The sequence below is a fragment of the Emys orbicularis genome, chromosome 3 (genome assembly GCF_028017835.1).
Source record: "Emys orbicularis isolate rEmyOrb1 chromosome 3, rEmyOrb1.hap1, whole genome shotgun sequence".
Lineage (NCBI taxonomy): Eukaryota > Metazoa > Chordata > Testudines > Emydidae > Emys > Emys orbicularis.
Window position 1 is genome coordinate 163,351,914 of NC_088685.1, and position 22,765 is coordinate 163,374,678.

Below are 22,765 nucleotides of genomic sequence, written 5' to 3' on the forward strand. Positions count from 1 at the left end.
GGCCTCCATTGAAGCCGCTTCTCCTCCCCCTCCCCCCCCCCGACTATATCAGCTGCGTAATATGACATCATGACTGTCTTGATTTCAAATAGGTAGAACTGTCCTGGTAATTTTCAATGAATCTTCAAAGTAAAAATACCCCCACTGTGGGGAGGATAGGAAGGCTGGATGACTCAGTGAGAGATCCAGATGACAAGTTCAAATCTATCCCAGGGTGGTATTGACCAAAAGGTTAACAGTTGTTCAGTGGACTTCTGTGAAATAAGTTGGTGTTGTCAGCCAACTTCCAAAAGATGATAGATGGCTGCTGTACATCACAAAAGCTCACATTGTCCTACTCAACATCTGTGGTGGCAGTCATAGCAGAGAGGTCAGAGATTGAATGGGTATGGTGTCTGAGCTTCCCTTTGAACTCTAGGGGTACGTATACACTGCAATTAAAAACCCATGGCTGGCCCGTGCCAGCTGACTTGGATTCGCAGTCCTCAGGCTAAGGAGCTGTTTAATTGAAGGGTAGATGTTTGGGCTCGGGCTGGAGCCTGGGCTCTAGGACACTGAGAAGTGGGAGGATCCCAGAGCTTAGGGTCCAGGCCGAGCCGAAATGCGTACACTGCAATTAAACAGCCCCTTAGCCAAGGACCGCAACCCTGAGGCAGCAGGCAGGGGCCAACTATCGGTGTCTAATTGCAGTGTAGACATACCCTAGAATGATGTGGTGCCCCCAGGATAAGGCTGTGGCACATTAGTGAGGCAGTGTGGGGGAAGCTTGCACTGCCATATGCTATACTTCTTCTGTAGATAAATAGAAGACTGCCATTTCCAGTGATGTGAAACTGACACCTTTCACACAACCTTGACTTCCTACTTGTTGTGGAGGTCATTGAATACTTTGGACAATTTCAAGAGTAAACAACATGATCTTACTTAGCAGATCAGATATAAATGAATTCATCAAAATTCATCACTGAAAATACTTAGTGGTTGAGTTGAAAATCTGAATTGGGGCTCTGGTCTTGCACGATTAAAATCAAAGGGAGTTTTGCCATTGACTTCAGCGAGCATAGAATCAAAACCTAGATGATCAACAACTAGAAATATCAAGGAATGAAAGCTTTAGAACTCCCCTAGTGGAAACTTTATTGGATGGAAATCTCATTTGCACAATCAGGCAAACAGCCTAAAATAAACTACTCAAAGAGACTTTTTAGAACATTTTCTTCCTGTACTCAACATTACATTTTCTCCAATAAATGACATTTTTTGTGGGAGGAGGGTAAGAGGCTTGCTAGTATGTAGTGCTCAGCAGTGGTAAGATGCAAGTCCAAAATAATTTGCTGGAACAGGTTTGGGGAAACACAGACATTAATGTGATTCTACCTGCTATAGAATAAGAGGATACTTACTGAAATTAAGGACCAGCAATAAGGAACCTTGGGTTAAACAAGAGCATACAAACCAATTTTTAACACTTTTATGTTGCATTTTATATTATAGAATAGTTTTATGTATTGGCATATTTTGGAATGTAATGAATTTGCAGAAAGAATTGTCGATTATGGCAAAAGCCTGATAACTTAAGGAATGATTCTCTTTCCAATTGATGTCAAAGGGAGATTTTTTTGTAGTTGTGTCTCTGACTTGGACCCACCAGTGGATCATGCGTGGAATGCATATATGAGGAACAAAGAGTGCGTGGCTCTTCCTATTCTGTGCAAAAATGTTTTGAACACAATGTAGCAACCTCTGTGGAAGAGCATAGTAGTAACTTGCTGGTTCCCTGACAAGAAGTAAAACCGTATTAGGTTCCCTTAAATTTTGTGTGTGTGTGTGTGTGTGTGTGTGTGTGTGTGTGTGTGTGTGTGTGTGTGTGTGTGTGTAAATTAATCTAATAAGTTGTATCTGGGGGAGTGATGGGGATGGAAAACCTGATGTTGATGATGGAACCCAGCTGAGAAGGAACAGGTGGAACTGATATAGATCCAGGAAGTCAGCAGTAGCAAGGGGGCTGCAGGGGAAGTAGTTTGCAGTCACTCCCTGAGAGAAGGGAGGTGTGTTTGGGGCTGTAGAGTTTAGTCTGTAGTTACTCTGTGGAAAGAGGGAGTTTGCATTGGTAAACCTAGAGAGTGGGGAGCCAGAAGATGTAGGAAGGAGTCTAGGGAAAAGCAACAGGGTCTGGGAGAAAGTAGACCATGGTTGATAGACATAGGGTCTCTGGACTGGAACCTGGAGTAGAGGATGGGGCTGGGTTCCCCTACCAGCCATAGGGGAAGTGGTTCAGACTAGGCAGTGGAGCAGAAGACTGCCTGGGACAGTCATCAGATAGGGCTTTGCCATCTTTGAAGGTGAGGAGTATAGTGACCTGGATGGAGGGCCAAGCCATGAAGAATAAGCACCCTGAGCCACAGAGAGATGCTGTGGTACACGTGAACAAGTGGCAGAAGAGAGTGTCAGACCTGGAAAGAGCTCCTCCCCAGAAGAGCCAGGAGGAGGTGTGCTAGTGGTGAGTGGACCCTGTAACAACATGTGTATGTAGTATAGCTCTTTGTTGGATGGAATCAGCACTGCTTGGTTCTGTGTCATGGACTCTCTACTACTTAGAATTAATGGAGATTTTCCTTTAGCTTTAAGTGGCAGGAGCCTGTGCTTTTTGAAGAGAAGCATCTCGGTTTTATTTCTGCTACCAATGTGAAATTGCAATTGGCCATGGTGATGTGCACCATAATGATAACCATGAAGTCTTACATGGCCAGGGATTTGTTGCAATATTTTATTTTATTTCAGAACACCAACTCATTTATTAGAGATACTCGATTGTGTGCCGTACCTTTTTCTTCCTTCACTTTTTATGGAAATCTTAATTTGTATCTGTCCCAGCAAGTACTGTGAATTCATAGGTTTCCTCAAATATGTAAAGTAAACATTTTAGCAGTTAGGCAGCACTTAACATTTAACTTGCAGAGGTGTTAGTAAAATAGTCCTGTTGCAAGGTGTTGTCAAATGTCACCGGTGTTGTGCTCTGCTCTGTTCAATGATGATAACAGTCGGCTGCATGCATGTGTTCCCTCTGTGTGCTGCCCCAGCTCTGTGCAGATAGCTGACACAGCAGACCCCGAGAGAACCCCCAATGACCACAGACTCTGATAAGGTACGAAGGCACCCGGCCAGGTTTATTGTCAAACAAAGCACAGTAATAGTTCCCCGCAGACTCTACGGGACATACTACAAATATGTGCCCCCTGACAATGGACTGGCTCAGTCAGTGGCGGGACACTCCACTGCCCCCTAGGCCAGACAAAGACATCCACTCAGGGATGCATTCTTATACACATGTACAAACAAGTTACACATCACTCCTGACGTATTGAGGTAAAACCCCTCTGCACCTTGGGGTGCTGCCTCTCTCCTAGTACATGTTGGTTCAAACAAACAAGTCTATCCATCATATTATCCTTTTGACCCTGTCTTTTAGGATGGGTCAGCCTGTTCCTCATTATCTCTGTGGAATGTGTTGGTATTGGACTGTTCTGGTGCCATCCTGGCCCATGTTTATCCTATTAGTGCTTGATACCCTTTAGATATGTGTATACGTCCAATTAGCAGCCTTCTTCTTGCCAACTTCTGTGAGCAGGGCCTGCCTCTGGCTCATAGCTTAACTTTGCTTTATGTTAGAAAAGTCTTGACCATTACTTTAGCTCAGGTCTCAAACCGGGCCTCAGGGCCTCATCTTACCACATTAGGTAGGTTTTCTAAAGTTCTGGTAAGATAAAATGGGTAACTGATTATTTTAGTGTAAAGCTTCCCTTAAAATCCTATCTGCCAAAGATAAAAAAGAGGAACAAAAGGGTTTATTGGGAGCAAAATTCTCAGGTATATCATGTCAGAATTTTTGGCTACTTGTTGCCAGAATATTGGACTTAATGTGGGAATTTCTGCCTCTTCTACCATAGGTGCGGAAGACCCATAGGAGCAGCAGAATTGGTGTGGTTTCACTGTGCTGGGAGGGAGGAGGTGGAACTGGCAGGCTTGAAGTGCATATGCAGGGGAGTCAATGTTCCCAGGTGTGTATAGAGCCAAGATTGGCGAGAAACTCCCAGTCACACAAATCCAGTCCAACTCTCTGTGAAGCAGGGACATATAAGTAGCAAGGACTCCTGTGGTTTTAGGCCTGCACAGTGACGGTAATGAAGACACTCCACAACAATCCTATATTCTGTTTGAATTCTTCCTCCCAGGAGTTATTTCAGGGAAGTTCTCTGGCCTGTGTTATGCAGGAGGTCAGACTAGATGATCACAATGGTCCCTTCTTGCCTTAGAACTTATGAGCTCTTTCCTCTTTTATCCTATGTAGAAACTGCCCCCTCCAAACACGTGTGCACAGCATGATTGTCTTGATTTCAAATAGGTAGAATTCTCTCTTGGTAATTTTCAGTGATTCTCAAAGAATAAATACCCCCATTGTGGGGAGGAAGTGGAGGCTGGATGGCTCAGTGAGAGGTCGAGATGACAAGTTAAAATCTATCCCAGGGTGGTATTGACCAGAAGTTTAACAGTCATTCATTGGACTCATGTGAAATAAGTGGCTGTTTGTCAGCCAAGTTCCAAAAGATAATAGATGGCTGCTGTAAACCACATTGTCCTACTCAACTTCCTTGGTGGAGAGGTCAGAGCTTGAATGGGTATGGTGCAGGAATGGCTAAAGTTTCCTAAAAGTAGGGGAGCCACCGGCACCTGAACCATGGCCCTGCCCTGCCCCCATGCCACCCCTTCCCCTGAGGCCCTGCTACCATGCCACCTCTTCCCCCCCAAGACCCTGCCCCCTGCTCGCTCCTCTCCACCCCCTCCTCCCATCACTTGCCCTTATGGACGGTAAAAAGTGATGGGGCCATGGCCCCTTTGCCCCTCCCCATTCTGGTGCCCCTGGTATGGTGTCTGAGCTAGCCTCTGAACTCTAGATGTGGCCCCAGACTGAGGCAGTGTGGGAGGAAGCTTGCACTGCCACACACTATACTACTTCTGTAGCTAAGTAGACAGCTGTTTCCGGTGAGGTGAAACTGACACCTTTCATGCAACCTAAACTTCCCAGTTGTTGTGGAGATCATTGAATAGTTTGAATATTTTTCAGAGAATAACAGTGTGGGCTAGAGAGCCTGGGGCTAAGCCAACCTGATCAAAGAACGAGCCCCACCTGAGGGAAATCAGGAAAGTCCTCATAAGAAGGGGACCCAGGCCTAAGTGTGGGACAAAGCCTGTCTAGAGGGAGAGAGTAAGAAAACTTTCTAGGCAGGGAGGCCTTGGAGAGACTGTAACTGACCAGGGAAGAGACCTGCAGGGTAAGCAAGAGATGAGGTAGGAAGTGGCCCAGGAAAAACTGCAACACAGATAAAGGAGAAAACCTAGCTGTGCAGTATAGGGGCCCCGGGCTGAACCTGTAGTAGAGGGTGAAACTGGGTTCCCCTACCAGCCCCTAGAAAGGGGAGGGGGGTACAGGCCCATTGTAAGGGTTGTCCTGCCTGGCAAGGGGGCAGTAGTCTGAGCCAAAGACTGGCCTAGGATGAGCCCCAAAGAGTGCAGAAGGACTTTTGTGTCTGTTAAAGATGTTTTTGGACACTTCATTTGGGACAACTGGAGCTGCAGGAGGGGTGGAGTGAAGATGGTGCGGTTTGGCTGAAGGGCTGAGTTATTGACCAAGGAACTGCCACAGTGCTGGAGTGGTGTGACCGGAATCCCAGGGGAGCCAGCTGAGGTCACTCAATTAGGGTGAACTGCAAAGAATGGGGCAGGCAATCCCCAAAGCTGGTGGATATTCCAATACTTAGATTTATCAAGCCAGCACAAAGCAGCTTCCATTATACCTCACCGGTTACTCAGAAGTCAACAACAGTTCCCTTAAAGTAACCCAGCCTCAGGCCTCCACGAAGTCAGGTATGATGAGGATTTCTGAAAATCTTATTTCATCATATAAAAAAAGGTTCTGCCAATCCCAAAGGATTGGACACATTACCTCCCAGGTTAATGAATATTCCAGACCTTTCCCAAATACACTCTTACAGCCAATTCTTATTAACTAAACTAAAATTTATTAAAAAAGAAAAGGGAGAGAGAATTGGTTAAAAGAACAGTATACATACAGACATGAGTCAATCTTGAGATTCAGATTCATAGCAGAAGTGGTGAGCTTTGTAGATGCATAGAGTTCTTTCAGAAATAGTTCAAAGAAGGGCTGTCGATTAATTGCAGTTAACTCACGCAATTAACTCAAAAAATTAATCACAATTAAAAAGAATCGTGATTAATCACAGTTTTAATCACACTGTTAAACAATAGAATACCAATTGAAATGTATTAAATATTTTGATGTTTTTCTACATTTTCATATATATTGTATTCTGTGTTGTAATTGAAATCAAAGTGTGTATTATTTTTTATTATAAATATTTGCACTGTAAAAATGATAAACAAAAGAAACAGTATTTTTCAATTTACCTCATACAAGTACTGTAGTGCAGTCTCTTTGTTGTGAAAGTGCCACTTACAAATGTAGATTTTTTTTGTTACATAATTGCACTCAAGAAACAAAACAATGTAAAACTTCAGAGCCGTCAAGTCCACTCAGTCCTACTTCTTGTTCAGCCAATCGCTAAGACAAACACATTTGTTTACATTTACAGGAGATAATGCTGCCCTCTTCTTATTTACAATGTCACCAGAAAGTGAGAAAAGGCATTTGCATGGCACTTTTGTAGCCAGATTGCAAGGTATTTACATGCCAGATATGCTAAACATCTGTATGCCCCTTCATGCTTCGGCCACCATTCCAGAAGACATGCTTCCATGCTGATGGTGCTCGTTAAAAAAATAATGTGTTAATTAAATTTGTGACTGAACTCCTCGGGGGAGAATTGTACATCCCCTGCTCTGTTTTACTCGCGTTCTGCCATATATTTCATGTTATAGCAGTCTCGGATGATGACCTTGCATATGTTGTTCATTTTAAGAACACTTTCACTGCAGATTTGACAAAATGCAAAGAAGGTACCAATGTGAGATTTCTAAAGATAGCTACAGCACTCGACCCAAAGTTTAAGAATCTGAAGTGCCTTCCAAAATCTGAGAGGGATGAAGTGTGGAGCATGCTTTCAAAAGTCTTATGAGAGCAACACTCCAATGTGGAAACTACAGAACCCGAAACACCAAAAAAGAAAATCAACCTTCTGCTGGTGGCATCTGACTCAAATAATGAAAATGAACATGCATCGGTTTGAACTGCTTTGGATCGTTATCAAGCAGAACCCATCATCAGCATTGACGCATGTCCCCTGGAATGGTGGTTGAAGCATAAAGGGACGTATGAATCTTTAACACATCTGGCACATAAACATCTTGTGACGCCAGCTTCAACAGTGCCATGCGAACGCCTGTTCTCACTTTCAGGTGACATTGTAAACAAGAAGCAGGCAGCATTATCTCCTGCAAATGTAAACAAACTTGTTTGTCTGAGCAGTTGGCTGAACAAGAAGTAGGACTGAGGGACTTGCAGACTCTAAAATTTTACATTGTTTTATTTTTGAATGCATTTTTGTACATAATTCTACATTTGTAAGTTCAACTTCCATGATAAGGAGATTGCACTACAGTACTTGTATGAGGTGCATTGAAAAATACAATTCTTTTGTTTTTTTACAGTGCAAATATTTGTAATAAAAAATAAATATAAAGTGAGCACTGCACACTTTGTATTCTGTGTTGTAATTGAAATTGATATATTTGAAAATGTAGAAAACATCCAAAATATTTAAATAAGTGCTATTCTATTATTGTTTAACAGTGCAATTAGAAACGGTTAATTTTTTTTAATCGCTTGACAGCCCTAGTTCAAAGGTTATAGTCCAATATTTGTATTCAGGGCCGTCCACTCAGAACTGGGATCTCGGTCCTTGTGGCTTAGGCTTCCCCTGCATGAAACCTCATGCAGATCTGAGATGACAGGATCAGGACCCACGTCATTTTTATAGGCCTTCTTTGATAGCTCGAAGTCCCTCTGCAAACAACAGACACTCATTTCCTAAGCATCACCGGTAATTATCCACACAGATCAACATAAGGCAATTGCCTGTTTTTCCACCATTCGCAGATGATTTGCTATACATTTCAAAGAGATGAATACAGCGATATCCTATGTTTACAGTTCATTTAAATGCTAAGATGTTCTTTTGATCTCTGAAATAACAGAATACAGCATAGACAGGGACTGTTTGATTACACTGACTTCTACCAATATATATGTAAATACACAAACATTATCTCCCCATATGTTTTTATGGGTTGAATTTGATTCATTTATCCTGCAGGATGCTTAACCCTTTCTGGTCATGCGTCACAAGTGGCCATTGGCAAGGGGTGCTAGCCCAGCAAGAGAGCTCCGACACACCACCTGACCATAAGGGGGTGAGTAGTAGTAAGTGGTCTCCATGTAACAGAGTAAACAACAGACTTTGGGAGACGTGATCTTGCTTAATGGGAAGTTAGAATAATTGAATTAATCCAATTTTTTGGTAAATACTTAATGGCTGAGTTGAAAATCTGCATTAGGGTCCTGATCCTGAACTATTATAATCAATGGGAGCTTTGCCATTGACTTCAATGAGCATAGGATCAAGTCCTGTGCTTGATGATCAACAACTGGAAACACTGAGGTGTCATAGTTCAGGGCAACTGCACCTGTATTCCCATTCCATGGTCCAGTGAGGGCACCCACTTCTAGGCTCCCAGCCCCTCAGCTGTCATCTTTCTTGGGCAGAGAAGTGAATCTCTCTCCTTCCTGAGTGGGATTTTTCCAGGCTGCACAATTCTGAACACATAAGCATTGCAGAGAAAACATTAAAACGATAAAAGAAGCTACACACATGCTAATAAGCTTAGCAGCGATCACCCTCAACTGCAACAAGGGATCTGGTAGGAGTCAGTCCTTCAGACCCTACGCAGGGGTTTTTTCTGTGGTTATAAATTCATTACATCTTTCTCAGAACAAGAACTCTCATGAACCTTTGAGTCCCTCCTTTATAATGTTTGGGCCTTTGATTTTGTCCTCACGTAACAGACAATCAGCAGAGGTCGCCTCCTCGGGGTGATTCTTCAAAAGGCTGAGCTCTTGCATAACTGGATGGGGTACATTTGCATATTCATCCCCTCAGATATTTCCTGGGAACCTATTTAAGTATAAAAGTTAATTCTTGTCTGGCCCATTGTTTCAAATAGTCCTTTCGAGCTCATACCGCTTCCTATGGTTTACATGGGCCATGTCGCCCCCTTAGAGATGCTATACGCAATCCCCCAATAATGCATAAATATTTGCATTTTTTTAATATGATCAACTCTTAAGATTAACTTAATTCAATAAGGTTTGTGCAGGACATGGCAAGAAATTGCCATATCTGTCACATGAGGAATAAAAGCTATAAAAGTTCCCTAGTGGAATCTTTATTTGATGGAAATCTGATTCATTCAAGTAGGCAAACAGCCTGCAATAAACTAGTCAAAGAGCCTTTTAGAACATTTTCTTCCAGTGCACTGTATTTCATTTTCTCCAATTGCTATTTTTGTAAGAAACTTGCTAGTGTATAGCGCTCAACATGATTAAGATGACAGGCCAAAATAATTTGGTGGAATGGGGTAAGTTTGAGGATCGATTTCTCAAGTCTCACTAATGCAGACATTAATGTGATTCTAGCTGCTACTGTATAAGAGGATACTGAATGGGAAAAACAACAACAAGACTATGATTAATTCATTCCATCTTTTATATATTTCAAATAAGGATCCTTGGCTTAAATAAGAGCATAAAGATCAAATGTTAACCCTTGTATTTTGCATTTTATATTATATAATAGCTTTATGTGCTTGCATCTTTCTTAATGTACTAAATTACACATTTAAAAAAAAATCTGTTGATGGCAAAAGCCTGATACCTAAGGGCATGGGATCTTCTTTCTAACTGACATTAATGGGAGCTTTGCTAATTAGTATAATAGAGGCATCATCAGGCCCTAAAATACTACAGGCCGAATTCAGAAGTGATGGGTAAGCAATCATAAGCCACATGTTGGGTAAGTGAGTCTAATGAAACCTAAAACAGTGAAAGTTACAAGCTGTGGGGATTGTAGGGCCCACTGAGGTCAATGGAAAGACTGCCACTGTCTTTAGTGGGCTTTAGTTAAGGGAGTTTAAAGGCCTAAGACTGGAATATGGCACTAGTATGCTTTTTGTATTACAAATATTATATACCTGAGTGTTACTATGCTGATTGATCTTAGTTCTTCGGCTCGTGTGTAGAAAAGATCCTTATTATATTTTTATAATACTGTGGCTATAAATTACAGCCTCTATTTGCACTACAATTATAGCATGGTTACTCTGTGATTATACTTCACAATACCTGTAACTAACACTATTTTTTTTATTGCCAAAAGAACTAACTATGTGACAGAATAATTACTCTGTAACTACTATGTAATACCTGGATTATAAAAATACATGCATTAAGTATGAAGCACAGGGCAATAAGTAATTCATGCAGGCAACTTCCAGTAAAATGAGTAATACTTGGCTATCAAGAAACATAATTATGCTACTTACAGTCTAACACTTAGAGCTGGTCAAAAAAAGGAAAAATAGCTTCATAAATCTTTTTGAAATTATTTTCATTCCAAACTGATTTTTCCCTCCCCCCCCCCCCCCACCACCACCACCCACACACACACTTTTTTTTTTTTTTAACCCTTTTGGGTATTTCAAAATGTTTATTTTAAAAATTGGTCTCCCTCCCCCACTTTTCCTCACTTTTTTTTCAATGTTTTCTTCTGAATGCAATAGAATGAGTGATGTCCCCAGTTTGTTTGGGAAACTTCTTCAACTTTTGAGGAGTTAGAGTAGGAAAAAGGAGAATGGAAGGTGAAGGAGGGGGGATATTTTTCACTTTTCTTTCAAACAATCCTGGACATCATTCATTCTATTGCATTTAATAACACGGTGGGAGAGAGGGGAATAGGAGAGGAATGGGACAAATACGAGACGAAGTGTGGGGGGGAATAACTGAAAAGAAGAAAAGCCAAACAATGTCAGATTCTGACATTTCTAGTTTTGAGAAACACATTTAATAAAGGCTTTTGTGAACAATTTTACTTTTTTGGGGGAGGGGAGCCTTTTTTGTTAATGCTTTAAACAAAACAAAAATTCAACCAGCTCCAGTAACTGCATATGTAAACACTGGTTTACATATTATTTCTCTTTAATATTTGCCATACAATACCTTCAAAAGCATTAGGTTTGCCAAATAACTAAAGGCCTGATCCAAAACCCATGGAAGTCAGTGGGAATCTTTCCACTAACTTTTGGGGGCTTTGGGTCGGACCTGAAGGGGCCAATACTGGTTCCTGTTCTGGCCCTTAGACACTGCTCTGCTGAGGTAAACGGACCAAGAAATTGCTGCAAGGAGCTGAGGAGTAATCCCTGGGTGCAGGAGTAACATAAGGCTCTTTGATGGGATATTTTGCCTTCTTGAGGGTAGTGGTGCCTACTGGTACCTGTCATGAGGTATTAGCCCTTTAATATTTTGAAAGGTCTGATATCTTCTAGTGTTCTCTCTCTCTCTCTCTCTCTCTCTCTCTCTCTCTCTCTCTGTGTATATAATATTATGACGTAGTCATGAGGAATAAATCCGGCTCGGGAGGAAATGCCATCACTGTGCCTGGCAGAGAGGATGGGGCAAGGCTCCCTTCTCTCCCAACCAATTGGGGATGAGCTGGGAGAAGTGGACTAGCATGAGGGTGGCTTCCTACCTTATAGCACTGTAGATGCTAGCAGGCTGGCTTGTCTGAGGACTACTTGGGGGAAGGCTCTACAGCTGGCTGACTTACAACTTCGCTCCAAGGAGGACAGCTGCAAACTCCCGGCTTAAGGAGAGAGGTAGTAAATGCCTGGATTACCCAGCTCCAAGAGGAGGGCCGTGTTCCTGTTTCAGGAAAGACCGAGACTGAAAGGTAACCCAGAAGGAACCGACAGCAGGGCTCAGAGGGCAGGTTTCAGAGAAGCCCAAAAGTCAAAAGAGAGGATTTTGTTTATCTGGGACTCTTGTTTAGACTTGTTACCCTAAAAAGGGCTTGAACTCAGAGTGATCCAGCTGGAGGGCTGAGCCACATGATCACTGGGAGAGACAGAAAACCCGGGGAGAAGGAAACTGAGGTAGAGAGTGTCTGCAACACCACACTCAGCCTGCAGGGGCTGCTACAGAGCAGTCATGCCCTGTGACAGGCTGATGAGCAGCCCTATTATACTATCCCTCCTCACAGGCCCTGGTATACAGGCAAGACGGGGCATGTCTATAGCACTCATTACTCCCAGGATTTGTGGTTGTAGCACAAATCATAGGCAGTTGTGGGTAGGGTGCCAGGGGGCTGTTCTTAAAAGCCCCTCAGTATATGTCCAAACATAAGAACGGCCATACTGGGTCAGACTAATGGTCCATCTAGCCCAGGATTCTGTCTTTGGACAATGGCCAGTACTAGCTGCTTCAGATGGAATGAACAGAACAGGGCAATTTTGAGTGATTCATCCCCTGTCATCCAGTCTGAGCTTCTGGCAGTTGGAGACTAAGGGATTCCGGGGCATGAGGTTGCATGCCTGACCATCTTAGCTATTAGCCATTGATGGACCTATCCTCCATGACCTTATCTAATTCTCTTTTGAACCTACTTAGACATTTGGCCTTCACAACATCCCCTGGCAACAAGTTCCACAGGCTGACTGTGCCTTGTGTGAAGAAGTTCTTTCTTATGTTTGTTTTTAAACTTGCTGCCTATAAATGTCAGTGGGTGACCCCTAATTTTTCCAGGGCTGCCCAGAGGGGGGAGGCAAGTGGGGCAATTTGCCCTGGGCCCCGCAGGGGCCCCCACGAGAATATACTATTCTATAGTATTGCAACTTTTTTTTATGGAAGGGGCCCCCGAAATTGCTTTGCCCCAGGCCCCCTGAATCCTCTGGGCAGCCCTGAATTTTTCTTATGTGAAGGGGTAAATAACACTTCCCTATTCACCATTCATGATATTGTAGACCATCACCTCTATCATTGTATTGCCCTCCTCACCCCCCCCCCCCTCAACCCAGCAAACCACAATCTGACTTAAAAAAAACCTTTGCTGCTTTTCCCTCTGGATTGTGACTCACAAGATGCAGGACAGAATCTGTCTGTGTTACCTTAATGAGCTTGATGCTGTGTGTTAGACATAACTTTGTCTAAGGAAGAGAGTGAATTTCTCTGGATCTCTTCTATAAAGAAGTATTTAAAACCATAGACAACTAATATTAAGTGTTTGAGTAATTTTTTTAAACTCTTACTTTCAATGTAGGGGTCAACCTACAAAACAAGATGAATATTCTCTTTCCAACTTTTAAATCTTTCCAGGATCTCATCGTGAATTACAAATAATCCCTCTTCTTTATTTTTTTTATAAATCCAAATAACTATCAGTGTATAATTCCCCCCATTGCAGAGGCTATTTCTCGTTACATGATGCATAGAGGGGCTTACATGGGGCACCTCTGCTATGGAGGTATGAATTCTACATGTACAGCTGTTTTAAATACTGAAAAGTAAGAGCTAGCACTCTATTGACAGGTGTGGAAATGGAGACATGGAGGTTAGGCTCCTTTGAAAACACCTGCGTTGAAGGGTTAAGCACCCTGAAAATCTCCGTTTGAGACTTGCCTAAAGTCACACAGGACATTAGTCAGTAGCACAGATGAAAAAACAGAACCCAGATCTCCTCCCATTCCTCGTCCTCCACTGGGCCACACGGCACTGCCTTCTTCACTAGAGGAATCTTTTCGCCTCCCACCCCCGTACAATTTCTTGTCATTAAAAGTCATTTCCGCAGATGAATTGCAACTGTGCGGATCACAGAGGTGGTGAACTAAACGCCTCTTCTCGCAGATCTCATCGTTTTGAGTCGTGAACTTGCTTTGCTTGTGCTTGATCTGCTTAATCTTTTGATGCATAATTAGGGAAAGGGCATTATTGCCAAATCCCCTTCAAAGGCTCTCGTTTGCCTCCAGCACCCAGCCAGCCTGCTTCCCCACCAGTCACACGGAGCAGGGGGTGGGGAAGGGGTTGTAGTGCTTTTCTCAATGAAGACACCCCCGCTAGCCTGAGCCTCCTCCCTCTCTCAGATCATTTGAATAATAATGTCCCCTGAACACGCCATTGGCTGGTGGGAGCAGGACTCAGGCGTGACGTCAGCGGTGGCAGGGTAATACCTGGCTTGTGGCGGGTAGTTGGAGCCTGTAAAAAATCCTTGCACCGGCCGCGAGCGGGCCAGGCAGCTGTGAACCAGCGACTGCCACGAGCGGTGGCGGCAGCAGCGGCGGCGGCTGGCACTATAGACCGGCGGGCGGCTGCAGCTCTCCGGGGGGAGCGTGAAGCTGCTGAGCCCCTCACTCAGCCTCTCACCTGCTCCCGCCACGGACACTCGCAGCGGCTCCACAAATGTGATGGTTCAAGGTGCCGAGAGGAGTAAGACGTAGGGAGCTGGCCGGGGGACCCACTATCTGAGCTCGTCCGCCCCACCAGCCGCTACAGCTACTCCAGAAAACCAGCAGCAGCTGGCCAAGGGACCCAAGGGGAGGCACTGGAGAGCCGGGCGTAGAGCCTGGGGGGGACCCCCCCAAACTGAGGTCCCGTCTCACCCCAGCAGCCAGCCACTCCAGAAACCCACCAGGACCCGTCCAAGGACAGGGCCAGCTCAGAGTGCAGGCGCAGCCAGTCGGGCTGGAGCAGGGTGTCTCCGGCCAGTGACAGGGGAGGGGAATTGGGAACAGGAGCTGGGCTGCTCCTGAAGTTCAGCGTGGGGTTTCCTCCTGCAAAGGGTCGGGCAAGAAGAAACGTCGCAGCGAGCAGCCGAGGCGCGCGCGAGAGACTCTCTGCAACTAGCCGGGGATGGGATCAGCTCCGGCCTCAGACGCAGCCCTGCCTTCCAGGGGAGCAGCCGAGTCGGGGCTGCCCGCTGGGGAAGGTGTGCGCTGCTGAGGGGGGAGCGGGCCAGCCCAGCCGCACTTGTGAATGGCCGTGTCGTGCAGAGGAGTGTGAGAAGAGACACCCTCGTGTCTGCACATCGGGCTCGGACACACGCATCCGGCCAGCGGCGGGCTCCGGTGAGAGAGGACAGCGGCTTGCCTGGATCTGGCCGGTGATTGACTAGGAGGGATTGCCAGGAATCCAGTGGGTCCCGGGGGTGCCTGAGCGGGGAGGCGATCCAGGGATTCCCTTGGCTCCCTGCAGCTCCTGCTGGTGACGGAGTAGAGGGATCCAGTGGCTCCCCTGAGCTCTTGCAAGTGAGGGAGTCGGGGAATCACCCGGGAACCCCCGTGAATCCAGCTGGTGACTGAGTCGGGGGGATCCCCTAGAACCCAGTGTATCCTTCCCCCATCACACGCTAATATGAAAGCTGCCAGCCTTTCCCCCTTCTTTGTGGCCACCGTGCTCCTCTCCTTCCCCCCAGCCCTGAGCTTGGAAGAGAGGACCCCTCTCGCCGGCTCCCGGCCTGGGCAGCAGCTGCAGCGAGAACCCCCCAGCTTCTCCCGGCTCCAGAGGAAGAGCCTGGCGGTAGATTTCATCGTCCCTTCCCTGTTCCGGACCTACCTGCGGGACCTGCTGCTGGGCGGAGGGGAAGCAGTGGGCTGGCTCCGGGCGCGCTGCAGCCTGGTGCTGGAGTGCTCGCCCCTGCTTCGGGCGGCGAACTCCTGGCTTCCCGGGGCCGGATCCCCGCAGCAGCCAGCCCGGCCTCGAGCCCTCTCCAAGGTGCTGAAAGGGGGCTCGGTGCGAAAGCTCCGCCGAGCCAAGCAGCTGGTGCTGGAGGTGGGAGAGGGGAGCCTGCGGGAGGGCTGCGCCTGGGACCCGACCCAGGCAGCGGGCGAAGAAGCAGAGCCAGCTGCGGGCGAGCTGGAGTTTAACCTCACCGAGCTGTTCAGCTGGTGGATCCGCTCCGGAGAAGGAAGGCTGAGGATCCGGCTGATGCCCGAGAGGAAAGCGGCATTCATGGGCAGGGAGAGCAGCTTATCCGCGGCGATCAGAGCCTCCCAGCCCCGCCTGCTCTTTCAGATCTCCAGGAGAGGTGAGCAGTTGCGTTGCGTGCCCTGGCGTTATAACTTGCGCCCGTATAAGCTCAGTGTTTCCACCTAGCCCTGAGAACTTCCCCTTGGGGCTGATCGGGCCACAGTTACTCTGCCCATTTACCGTCTCCCTTACACTGAGGCTGGGGAAAGTTTGGAGAACATGCCAGGATCCAAGCCCTTGTTTGTTCTCTCCCCACCGCCTGTGTTTACACCTCCTGAGTGGGGGGGCTTCCTTGCGCCTCCAGAGTACCATCCCTCTGGACACGACTAAACGAGCCCTGCAAAGGGGACTTGTCGCTCTGGTTCGTCAAAGACACGTCTGAAGAGCGTGTTGTGTTGGGACCACACTAGATTGCATCAAATGGCCGGGGTCAAAAATAAATACCTGGGGGATCCTCCCTGGAAGTCTCCCACCACACTCTCTGCTGACCCCACAACGCCTCGGGCTCCCTACGAGAGGTTTCTCTTCTCATTCTGCAAACTGGCCTGTCTGAATTGTGCATCCAGCTGCAGAGCGCAAAGCAGACAACATACATGGAAGGAGAGGAGGTGTGTGTGAATAAGGGACATTTAGAAGTGGTTTTCCTTCCTCTTCCCCCCCTTATTCCATCCTCCCACCTCCGTTCTGTGGCCGGCCGCTCCCAGTGGCAGTGGCTGGCAGTAATCAGCACTGCAGATTTCTTTACGGGGGGGTCCTGCAATGCTGTCTTATCTGCTCTATCTAGAAACATTCGTGCTGGTTCAATAATATAGCCTTGGTTAAACACCTTCGCTCGAGATTTCCCTGCTCTCCTATCTCCCCCAGCTCCAGCAGGACTAGTGGCCAGGAGAATGCCGCCTTCTATTAAGTAAGAGGGGAAAGGACCTAGAGACTCGCTGTGAGGCTAATCTTGGTTTTGAGGGATGGGTTATATCCCTCTGCCTCTGAGAAGTAGTAGGGCGCAAATGCTAGATTCCTGCCTTTTCCACCCACTTGATTGTTTGTAAAGAAAAATCAATCCGAGTTGGGGCTTTTTCCTCGTGTCTTGTTTTTGGTACGCTTTAGTAGAACAGAATGTGCCAGGGGATGATCGCAGTGGGGAAGATGATGTAGAAAACATCCGGCTGTTTTGTTAAACCGGGTGAGTTTGTTTGTTCCATTCAGACACAGGGACTCTAAGTCCAGCTACTCACCCATAGTGTAGTCCTGCTCTCCTTGGAGTCAATGGCAATACTGCCGCTGACCTAAGCAGTGCGGGATCCGGATCTATAAAGTGGAGAAATAGGGTATTAATTTGGTAATAACGGAGGCAAACCTCACTGTAGTGCAACGAGTGATTTCCAGGTTCTCCTCTAACACCAACCCCAAGGTAGCAAAAACACTGATACAATTGATAATAGTAACACAATGAGGCATGAATATGATGAAGGGACATAGCGTGATAGCAAATGCCCAGAACAAATATACGGCATGAGAACGCAGTTGATTCTCCTTCAGTTGGATATAAAGTGGGGCTTAATTGAACTTCTTCACCCTTTTGAATCCCAGGAGTCTAACGTGAACTGGCATTGCAAAGGTTAAAGTAGTAGGGAGGACAACAGCTCTGTTAGCACTGATACTTCTCTAATGAATCAAGCTATGTAAGGACAACTTGAATTCCTCAGATAAAAGGTCTTTGTTCTGTGCCAGTAAAGGAGATTTCTTCTCATTATCCACAATTATTTAAGCTCTAATATTAACTTTCTTTTGTTGTCTCCTACAGAAAGAACATAAGCCCTAATGGACAGCATAGCCAAATACTTTGACCCAGGGAGAGTAGTTGGGTAGCTATTTAATGGACCGCAGAATATACTTAAGTAAAGTCTGAAGAGACAAGTTACTACTGGGGCTTGAAGCACAATGCTGAAGCAGCCAGCTTTGAGCTCATAACTGAAAAAATGGGCCAGCAGTTTAAATTGGTTTAAACTAACTTCAGGGGACCCACTTCAGATTTCCACTGGTATAAAACTGAAATCAGACTGGCCTTTCAAAGCTGGGTCTATACAGACCTGCCAAAAAAAAGTGGGCTTTTTCTTACAGCCAGATCACTAAAACAGGTCATTGATCTGGCTGTAAAATCCTAATGGAGACCAAACACATGTAGCGTTTACTATGATGTAGCTAGGTAGGATTCTTTCCCCCCTCCCCACTATGGCTGACCTCACATAGCTACATCATAGTAAAACTCTCTTCTGTCTCCATTGAGACTTAAGTGTCACAACTAGCCCATGTTAGTTATCTTGCTGGTTCTGTTAACTTTTTTCCTTCAGTGAAGCCATTGCTAAAGGAGTTGTCTTCACTGTTTAAGAAAAGCCATGGTTGAGCCTGAGTTAACATGCTCCACATTCATGCAACAAAATGCCTTTCTCTGTGCTACATGGTGAGGTAGCCACCACTGCCTGAACTAGAGGGCAAACCCTGAGATATCTGTTAAGGTACATTTACCCCGAGGTAACTGCAGTGAAGACATGTTGCCAAAGGTAGTCTCAACAGTTAAGGCTTGTTGGTCCTTCAATCCATTCCCATAAGCTCCCTGACCAGAAATAAACCGTCAATCTCCCTCTGCTCAGCTCCCTCCTCCCCTCTGCCCAACTTCCTGTTTGCAGTTTCTTACCCGGCTGTGGCCAAGATCCCAGCTGAAATGGGGGACACAGTTTCTAAAACCAATTTAGCTCCACTGGTTGGAGCAGTGATGGGAGGTGTAGTGTCTGGGCGTGTATTCCGTAGGAATAAAGTTATATTTAACCTGTGTTAAGTGAACCCATGTTAGCTAACTGGTGTTACACTCCTAGTGAAAAAAAGGCAGCTGTACGTTTAGCCCACATTAGATGGTAAACCCTAATACGTTTTACAATACCAGAGGCAATAGGCCAAAGGAAGGTGTGTTTTTTTGTTTTTACTGGAGATCATCAATGTGCATTAGTGATCTCAGTGTAAAAGCCTAGCAGAGACCAGGCTTTACCGTGATGTGTCTCAGCAAGGTCCCTGCCAGGTGATGGGATAGTGTTGAGCATGATTAAAAACTACAGAGCCTTGGCTCCACTTGGATTTTATACCAAGATAGCTCATGTGCTTTCATTACCTCACTGTAATCCAGACAGGGGCGGCTCTATGTTTTTTCAAAAAAAGAACAGGAGTACTTGTGGCACCTTAGAGACTAACAAATTTATTAGAGCATAAGCTTTCGTGGGCTACAACCCACTTCTTCGGATGCATATAGAGTGAAACATATATTGAGGAGATATATATACACACATACAGAGAGCATGAACAGGTGGGAGTTGTCTTACCAACTCTGAGAGGCCAATTAAGTAAGAGAAAAAAAACTTTTGAAGTGATAATCAAGATAGCTCAGTACAGACAGTTTGATAAGAAGCAAGTGTGAAAATACTTACAAGGGGAGATAGACTCAATGTTTGTAATGGCTCAGCCATTCCCAGTCCTTATTTAATCCTGAGTTGATTGTGTCTAGTTTGCATATCAATTCCAGCTCAGCAGTCTCTCGCTGGAGTCTGTTTTTGAAGTTTTTCTGTTTTAAGATAGCCACCCGCAGGTCTGTCATAGAATGGCCAGACAGGTTAAAGTGTTCTCCCACTGGTTTTTGAGTATTATGATTCCTGATGTCAGATTTGTGTCCATTAATTCTTTTGCGTAGAGACTGTCCGGTTTGGCCAATGTACATGGCAGAGGGGCATTGCTGACACATGATGGCATATATCACATTGGTAGATGTGCAGGTGAACGAGCCCCTGATGGCATGGCTGATGTGATTAGGCCCTATGATGATGTCACTTGACTAGATATGTGGACAGAGTTGGCATCGGGCTTTGTTACAAGGATAGGTTCCTGGGTCAGTGTTTTTGTTCAGTGATGTGTGGTTGCTGGTGAGTATTTGCTTTAGGTTGGGGGGTTGTCTGTAAGCGAGGACAGGTCTGTCTCCCAAGATCTGTGAGAGTAAAGGATCATCTTTCAGGATAGGTTGTAGATCTCTGATGATGAGCTGGAGAGGTTTTAGTTGGGGGCTGAAGGTGACAGCTAGTGGTGTTCTGTTATTTTCTTTGTTGGCCCTGTCTTGTAGGAGGTGACTTCTGGGTACTCGTCTGGCTCTGTCAATCTGTTTTTTCACTTCAGCAGGTGGGTATTGTAGTTTTAAGAATGCTTGATAGAGATCTTGTAGGTGCTTGTCTCTATCTGAGGGATTGGAGCAAATGCGGTTATATCTTAGAGCTTGGCTGTAGACAATGGATCGTGTGGTGTGTCCTGGATGGAAGCTGGAGGCATGTAGGTAAGTGTAGCGGTCAGTAGGTTTCTGGTATAGGGTGGTATTTATGTGACCATCGCTTATTAGCACAGTAGTGTCCAGGAAATGGACCGCTTGTGTGGATTGATCTAGGCTGAGGTTGATGGTGGGATGGAAATTATTGAAATCACAGTGGAATTCCTCAAGGGCTTCTTTTCCATGGGTCCAGATGATGAAGATGTCATCAATGTAGCACAAGTAGAGTAGGGGCGTTAGGGGACGAGAGCTAAGGAAGCGTTGTTCTAAGTCAGCCATAAAAATGTTGGCATACTGTGGGGCCATGCGGGTACCCATAGCAGTGCCGCTGACTTGAAGGTATATATTGTCCCCAAATGTGAAAAAGTTGTGGGTGAGGACAAAGTCACAGAGTTCTGTGATCTTCCGGTCCCGCGCCATCGGCGTCCCCACCGCTGAATTGCTGTTGAAGCCACGAGACCGGCGGACCTCCCACAGGCATGCCACTGAAAGCCGCCTGCCTGCCGCCCTCACAGCGACCGGCAGGCTGCCCCCCGCGGATTGCTGCCACAGGCATGCGCTTGGTGCGCTGGTGCCAGGAGCCACCCCTGAATCCGGAGATGCCCAGGATTGTAGTTCACATAGGGTATATCTATGCTGCAATTAGACACCCAGTTGACTCAAGCTTGTGCTAAAGCCAGGGGTTCCGGAACACAGGCGGGCTAAGAGGCCATGGCCCTCCCACTTTTTGCCATGGGCCCAGCCCTCTGCTCATGTTTTTTTCCCCCCTGAGGCTCTGCCCCTGGCCAGACAGGAAGCTGAAGCCCAGCTCAGGTAAGAGAAGCCCAGGGAGCCCGGGCAGCTGTGGGGAGCCGCAGCAGACCCTCCACCTGCCTGGGGTGGGGGGCCCAAGAGCAGTCCCTGACCCATGTCCCCATCCCCTGGACTCGCTGCCCAGGGCAGATGGAGGATCCGTGGATCTCCACAGCTGCCTGGGTGGCTTTAGCTATGGCCCAGCTGCGGCTCTTCGGCCCCCAGGGCCTCAACCCAAGGCCAGGCCGGTAAGAGCTGCACGGCCAACTGTGGGGAGCCGTGGACCCTCCATCTGCCCTGGGTGACGGACCCGGGGGTCGTGGCCACAGGCCGGGGGCTGCTCTTGGCCCCCCCAGCCTGGCTCTGGCTTCCAGTTTGTCGTGGGGGCAAGGCCTTGGGGGAAGAGGAGGGGCAGAGGCATGGCCATGGGGGGGCGGTCCTCATTCCCCCCCACACACACATACTTTTAGGAAAAATCCGTCACCCCTGGCTAAAGAGCTGTTTAACTGTGGTGCAGACATTTGGCCTTGGGCTGCAGCCTGAGCTCTGGGACCCTCTCATTTTGCAGGGTCCTAGAGCCTGAGCTCCAGCCTGAGCTCAAACATCTATACTGCAGTTAAACAGCCCCTTAGTTGGAGTCAGCTGGCATGGGCCAATCACAGGTTTGATTGCAGTGTAGACACACCTGTACAGACATAATTAAATATTTTTGCCAAATGGTCCAAGGTTAAATTTTGGTTAGATGGGCAGGGAGCCAAAAGTGGCTAAACTGTGTTTGGCTTTGCTTTATTCTTTAGCTGTCCCACTCACTCAAGGATATTTAGTGAGTTAGCCCTCCCCCTTGTCAACAAGTCTTGCTAAGAGATGTTACCACACAGAATTGTGTTTGGCGGGGAGAGAGAGAAAAATTAATAAAGGATGGTACTAAGGGAACCATTGTTGTTCAGTAGACAAACCATAAAGGTGCCAGGAACTTCCACAAAATATGCCTGTGAAAATTCTCAGGGCCAAATTACTGTCCCACTCCCATGGACATGAAATACTCTATATGAAATTTCGCCCTTCACAGAAGGCCTATTCATGACCTATGCACCACTAAAGACCAACTTATGCCTTCTGGAGTCATGATAGGGTATGTGGTCTAGAAGTTAGAGTGGATCTGCATAGCTGTGAACCCACTGGCCATGCTACTAACCCTTCTTTGAACCAACCCTAAATCATCTGCTTTATGGTGCCACAGAGACTGGCCACAGATTACTTATGCAGGTTGTGTGGAAGATCCCTCCATGTCAGTTCCACTGCAATTGGGATGAATACACACCTGGGCGTAAGTGGGATTTAAGTAGTGTATAGGCCTTGTGCCGGCCCTCTTTGCAGGGAGTGAATGCCCCCCTACATGCAGTGGAACAGACATGAAGACACCATTGTGGCAGCATGGAGCAGGGTAGTTTAGAAGAGGTCTAGTAGCATGATCAATGGATCTACAGCTACCTGGATAATCCACTATGCCCTAATTA